Source organism: Perognathus longimembris, chromosome 8, assembly GCF_023159225.1.
Source record: "Perognathus longimembris pacificus isolate PPM17 chromosome 8, ASM2315922v1, whole genome shotgun sequence".
NCBI classification, from domain to species: Eukaryota; Metazoa; Chordata; class Mammalia; order Rodentia; family Heteromyidae; genus Perognathus; species Perognathus longimembris.
The window spans coordinates 15,036,907-15,044,100 of NC_063168.1; the positions used below are offsets into that span (position 1 = coordinate 15,036,907).

At 37.5% G+C, this 7,194-nt stretch overlaps 1 non-coding gene across 1 annotated transcript; it reads left to right on the forward strand.

The window, feature by feature from the left end:
- Nucleotides 1-6,110: 6,110 nt before the first annotated feature.
- LOC125357000 lies at nt 6,111-6,215 on the forward strand. Its single transcript, XR_007212032.1, has one exon. It is a non-coding gene; the product is annotated as a U6 spliceosomal RNA (small nuclear RNA).
- Nucleotides 6,216-7,194: the final 979 nt, after the last annotated feature.

A 7,194-nucleotide genomic window follows, 5' to 3' on the forward strand; every position in this document is an offset into this window, starting at 1 on the left:
ATGACATTTTGTCATCACATTTTAAGGGAGACAAAGGGCATGCATATTGCTAATGTTCCCAAAGCATCAGGGAAGCAGCTCACATGAGAACTGACTGAAAAGTCAGGGCTGTGACTCAGATAAAGCAAAATAAAACAAGATAACACAAACACAAATTAGTAAATTTACTTATTTACATTAAATCATATGATATCAATTTATCTTACTCTTCCTATTGAACTTATATGTCAAAAAGAAAAAAAATATTGCATTTTTCCAATCCTGGAATTTTAGGCCTTGTAGAAGATTGTTCAGTATATCACAAACTGGAAAACAAAATTTAAATTTAACAAAATAAAGGCCACAAAAACTCATAGACATATTTTATTTATCAAATGGAAGGTCATTTTCTCTGGTACCAGATTCTTTCTCAAATCTGTATCCCTGTACCCACTTTGGAAAGCAAGTGTCCTAAAAGGAAAACCACAGATACTTTTACTGTAGAGCAAAGTAACTCATGATATTGTTTCTTTACACATGAAATTTAAACAATGTAACAGGAAAAGAAAGCTCTGAAATGTATGTAGAAGAAAAAATTTCATTTGGGTCTTTGACTTCTTTGAGAGAGAGATTAGAATGACATTGGAGCTAACATTTTGGGAGACTGAAGGCATCCAGTTGCTAGAAGCTAGCCTATGAAGTATGTTTAAATGCCTTTCAAGTGAAGTTGAGCCTCATAAAATGGGGTTATGAAAATCACTCAGAGACAAATTTACAAATTTTATGAATGTGTCCAGAGCTGTTATTGTCCAGTCTTTTTCTATTGGTAGTTCTCCTGCCTTATTGATGTGTGGCTGGTGTCAAGGAAGGCCAACCAAATTTTTTCTCACAAATTTCCAGCCTGGATGCCCACATTCATAGGAGAGGAGAGGGTCCCAAACTGATGCCTGAGCATCTAAAAACCAGAACATTCACCAGAATTATTCAAGCTCAGCTGAGTTTCATGGAAGAGAGAGTTTTCCCTCTTGCCACTTCTCAGTGGAATTTGAGGTCTCAACAGGGAGATCAAATCCAAAAGTTGCAAATAAAGAACAAGTAAGTAAAGTAAAATGTATTGCCCTTCACGGCATCATGCAATCTGATTATTCTGACTCATGATGGTATAAACATTCTAAACTCTACAAAGTGGTATCACAGATGCCATCATTTCCTTAAAACTACAGGCACAGACAAGTTCTTTAGAGAAACTTCTAGCTGCCATAAATAAGAGTGGAAACACAGAGAATGGGGGAAAAATCCCAACTATCCATCCAAACAACTATCACAAAGTAAACTTTACGAAATGGGCCTTTGATGGATGCTTCTGATTCTATGTGGAAGGTTATTTTGGAGTTTAGCTGTAAGGTTTTTCTTATTCTTTTAAGATGGTTTAAGATCAACGTCTTGGAAAAAAACTTCCCAAGGTTACAATTTATCTTGGGGTAGGTATTTCCATGAAGCCAAGAGTTTAAGGAACAAAATAAAAACCCATTTGTCTCAAGAAAATGTAATAGGTAGTTACTCTTGGGTGAAAGAAATTTGTGTTAACTGCTGGCTTTGACTGTGAATCTTCACCTCATCCATCATAAAAGGGAACCCATGACATGGTGAGTGGCACTAATGACAAAACTCAAGTGCAAATTCTGTCATTTTTCCCTTCCAGTTCTTCTAGACAGGGATTAAAAAGAATAAGGACTTGTCTATCTTTTACTTGTAGTTTTATACTTGTAATAGAGAGGTTAAAATCACCATTGAGAATTTTGTATACAAAAGTGTTCAGCAACACTAAAAAGTGGCTTTTTGGAGTTCATGTCGTAGGACACATTTCCATAATTAAATCTTTTGTTCATATTGTATTGGTTTCTCATGTATTTATTCAGGTGAAACTTTTAAATACATGAGAAACCATGCTAGACCTAACAACAGCATTGAATGCCTTCCCCCTCACCTCTCTGATCTTCCTGACCCCACAGCTCTTTTATCTTCACATGGCCCTCTCTGGTCATTTGCCTTGTTACAAGGTGAGAAAACAGAGAAGCCATATTTTGAGAGGTCAAATCTTGGAGTCTTTATTAAGGCCAGTGATGCATGGTGGATTCCTGTCTCAAAGACCAGCAGTCAGCAAATACACTTAACACTGTTAGGAAACTGAGCCATGAAGGCCCAAGAGGAAAGAAATAACAAAAACAATACCAACAAACAGATTCAGCTCTAATGGAGAGCAAACGTGAGATGCCATGGTGACCAAAGAAGAGCCAGGAGACAGGACATGAACACAGACAGATACATGTGGCATGGCTTCATGGCACCTGAGCTGGTCAGGGCCTAAATAGGGTCAGGTCAGGGGGGCAGAGTCACAGAAAGCTCCCAGTCTCAGACACTGGACTGTTAGGTTTAGTAACCTATCAACCCAGTGCTTGCCCCTTTCTCCAGGGATTTGGGAATGCCCTTCACCTTCCCCCACCATGAAGACAAGATGCCAGAGGCTATAATACACCATGTTGCCAGCATGGCGGCGGCCAGACCTGATTGCCCTGTTTCAGACTCAAAATCTCCCTCATACTAATGAGCAATCACAGATTTTGTTTATTACCTTCCCAGTTTGTTTCTCTAATCTTTTCACATTAAAGCCCTTGAGTATGGTTGAATTTCCCACATACATTTTTCTCAATGTATTTGTTGCTTAAATGCCACAGTTTTTTGAGAGAGATTAATTGCTTTTGATTTCAAAAACATTCATCCCTCATTTTATATCCATAAACATTTGTCCAAGATAAGATTTTCTATTTTCTTATGTTTGCTCAGCCAATTCACTCAGCTTATCAAGCAAGCCTTCATTGCTTTTAAATTTCTGTTTGTATGCTCTGAAACAGTAAAATATGAGAATAAAACAATATATTTACTAAGGTCAACACACAAAAAACTAGGCCAGAGATTGTACCTATAATTATGCCATGTTTTATATTACTAAGGGTAAAATTCTCTGTGAGTTATAATTCTTCTTAGATACAATTTATGTTTCTGAAGGAAGAATAAAAATGTGATAAACATTTTTCTCTTTATTGTCTAAAATTCAAATTTATGAGACTAGCATACAGGGAGAAAGTGACAGAAAATCATGTAGCACAAGCAAATAAAGAGAAGGAACTTTATTTTTAAAATTTGTTTTAAAACTTTGTTAGTTACTAACAATCGAAAATAATTGTCATTATGCTTTAGAATTTAATTTGATTGATTCATTCTGAGCCATCTGCTGTATGTTGGGCATGAGGGAAGATGAAAACAATGTTTGCTCCATCCTTCTGAGTACCTGAGGTCTACCATAGTCCCACAGTAGTCATTGAACATAAGTCATTGACTTATCCAAACTGTCTTCTTCCCCCTGACCTTCTAATAAAATATGCAGGTCCATGTGCCATATTTTGGTATTACTTTATTGTTATGCTAAGCTGACAAATTCAAATATCAAAATTATTTGACATTTTACTGTTAATATGAAGAACTTCGTGGTCCATTCATAGAAATCTAAGGTCAAAAAGTGCTGATGACTGTAAAACTTTTCCTCCTGAGAACTTTGACAATCACAACAGAAGAAAAAAAACTCCTGAAAAATGTCCCAGAAAGAATAGTATTTTTATCTGGAGAGAGGAATTAATAAAGTCATTTCTTGAGTGTGCTAGTGGTTGGTAACTGCAAGTGGCTTTGCCAGTTCAGGATTGTACATTAACCAGAAGGACCAAAAAGACTATTGGGCATGTCATGTGTATTTAAGTAATTGCTTATTTTAATAGATTATTAGAATCCCTCTCGTTCACTTCCCAGCTTCTAGATTTACTTCTTGGAAAAATGGTACCAGATTCAACCTAGTTCCCACTGTTGCTGAAGTAAAAACAAAAAGCAAACAAAAAAATCCTCTAAGCCAGGCACCAGCAGCTCACAAATACAATGCTAGCCACTCAGGAGAATGAGATCTGTAAGATTTAAGCTAGCCTGGGGCAGAAATGCCCACTGGATTCCATCTCCAAAATAGCTAGTGAAATGCTACACTAGAATTGTGGATCAAGTGGTAGCTGTACAAGCAAACTGAGCAAGCATGAGGGCCTTGAGTTAAATTTCAGAATATAAAAAATAATACTAATTAATCTTAACTCAAACAAACATTCAGTACATAGTTTTGTGTTTGTGTATGCGTCTTAGGCCTTGAACTCAGAGCTTGGGTGCTGTTCCTGAGCTTTTGTACTCAAGGCTAATGATCTACCACTTGAGCTACTGCTTCACTTCTGACTGTTTTGGGCAGTTAATTGGATGTAAGTCTTATGAGCTTTCCTGTCTAAGCTGGTTATAAACAATGCGATAGTAAAAACCTATATTCTTTAAACCAACTGTACAACTGAGGGGATGGGGAGAGTTGGGGAGGGGAAGGTGGGAGGAAAATGAGGGAGGAGGTAACATGTTTGATAAGAAATGTACTCACTGTCTTACATATGAAACTGTAACCCCTCTGTACATCACTTTGACAATAAATAATTCAATACAAAAGCAAATTATGGTCCTCAGATCTCACCCTCCTGAGTAGGTAGGATTATAAGCATGAACCACCGAACCCAGCACCATGGCTTCTTTTTAACTGCTTCATGATAAATGAGGTCAGAATGATAAAGTTTGGTTTCCTAGAAAAGCCTTGTGAATCTTTCCACTTAAAGATGCACTGCCCAGTGATTACATTTCTCTGTCATTTCTTCCTGCTAGGAAGATTGAGCAGAAGGTCTGGAGAAACAAGATGTCAGGCTGTGGATAGTGATCCATGATCCCTATAGCAAGCAAGAAAAAAAAATGTGGAAGCAAACCTCAACCTTTCCATCCATCTCATTCAACATCACACAGTCCTGAGACATCCTTGGACCCCATCCAGCATGGCAGCTGTTACTCTCAAAGCTATGGATTGATGCTGGCAATGAAATTCTCGACAAGATATTTTTCTGCCATATGTTTGGGGAGTGCCCAGGGCATTAGGCTTCAAGTGACAATGTAATTTAATGGCTTAAGAGTATCTTAACCATATTTCCTTACAGAATCTTCATCCTGGGATATGAACGCTGTATTAAATCTCCTTCTGAACTCTGGCTATTTACTTAATCAAACTATTAATTACCTAGTTCTGTCCTAATCAAATTATCTCACTGTGATTCTGGTATTTTTGAGTTATTTCTTCCCTTAGGTTATATGATTTAGCACATTAATCTTGTGGAAAACTTTTTAAAGTTATAGATAAGAGAAGACTCTTTGTAGAGATTTATTCCATCTCTGTTCAACTTTAAGGCAGTTTTAGCTTTCCCTGTTTATTCATGAGAAGACGATGCACTGGCCTTGGAGTGTTTGTTTCCTATACATTCAAGAAACCACAAGGAGAGAGAGATGAAAGAGAGAAGTGGAAGAGAGAGAGGGAGAGAGGAGGAATGGGAGAGATAGATCTTGGTACTTAGGTTACCACTACTTTGAATATTAAATCTGCTCTCTCTCGCTCTCTCTCTCTTCCTCACTCTCTCTCTCTCTACCCTATAAACCTGTTTTCTTTGTTCTCAAACCATTGGAAAATTCTGTGTAGTCAAAAATAACGCAGCCACTTCCTGTATCTGCCTCATCTGTGTCAGCAAATTGGACATCACGATTTAATTATTCTACCTGCAAAATCCACATGAAAGGTGATCTTTGTTGTTATCCTAGTTTTACAGTGTGTCCTCCTATTCATGTCCAGTTGTTCTGATAGCAGTGTTTTCCCTGCGAAATACCTCCTGAGGCTTACTTCTCACACTGATGATAGTTATTTTTCCCTAAGGTAACAATGGTCATACCATTTTTTTTTTTTACTGCTGTAATCACACTCATGGATTATCTCTAGCATTAGTAGAATAATCTAACTCCTGACCAGGCCAAAGATGACATAAATCCACTAGAAAAACCCATTTCCTAAGCTTTTACCTAACATGTTCCTTTCATATTAATCTTACCACCATGTTTGGAATAAGCACAGGTTAGCTTGACTTTGTGCATTTGAACAAGTTGCTTTGTTCACTAGAATGCTGTTTTCTCATGTCTGCCCTGGCAGCACACATACTAAAATTGGAACAATACAGAGAAGACTAACATGGTCTTTGTGCAAGGATGATATTCAAATTCATGACGTCTTCTGTATTGTTAAGTGATATAAGCCAGTTTCTTGGATACAAGTGTCCTGAGTTTTCTCTCATACTTTGAATTTAGAGGGGAAAATAAAGACTGGTAAGTATGAGGAAGAAGAAAAAGGGATGAGAGAAGGAAAAGAGTCAGAAATGGAATATGGTCACAATAAATTCTATGCATGTATACAAATGTCCTACAATTACTTTATGAAATTAACATGAACTAAAAAGTATAATGTCTTTGCTTTTTTATCTGACTAATCAACTTACTGCCAAATTAAGGCACAATTCCACTTGTATTTTTTCCCCATGGACCCTCCCTACTGTGTATATAGGATGTTCATTTCTATGTGTTCATATGTATGCCTTTGTTCTTAGCCTTTGGGAGGGTTCCTAGGAAAGCTGTCTCTAGTTGACTCCAAGGTTGAAAGGCTCAAGTACTCACTCAGAAGAAAATCTGACTATACATAAGACGATGACATCAGGAATAAAAGAGACACTGGTGCTATGAAAATTGGAAGAGAAAAAAAGAGGCTGTGGGATATTTACGAATAGTTTTATTTGGTCAGTTGAAAATGGGTAAGTAGAATTGTACTATATTTTCTGTCATTAAGATTTTTCAAGTGCTCGAATCAAAACAAAGTAAAAATAGAATATCACACTTGAGTATCCTTTGCTTATGCTAAACTCTTGTCTCACTGTCTGGAAGTATTTGCATCCTAAAAGGTACTACATACTACCAAATTATTTTCCAGCTAGTTGGTATACAAATGATCACTTTTTTTTTTGGCCAGTCCTGGGCCTTGGACTCAGGGCCTGAGCACTGTCCCTGGCTTCTTCCCGCTCAAGGCTAGCACTCTGCCACTTGAGCCACAGCTCCGCTTCTGGCCGTTTTTTTGTATATGTGGTGCTGGGGAATCGAACCTAGGGCCTCGTGTATCCGAGGCAGGCACTCTTGCCACTAGGCTATATCCCCAGCCCACAAATGATCACTTTG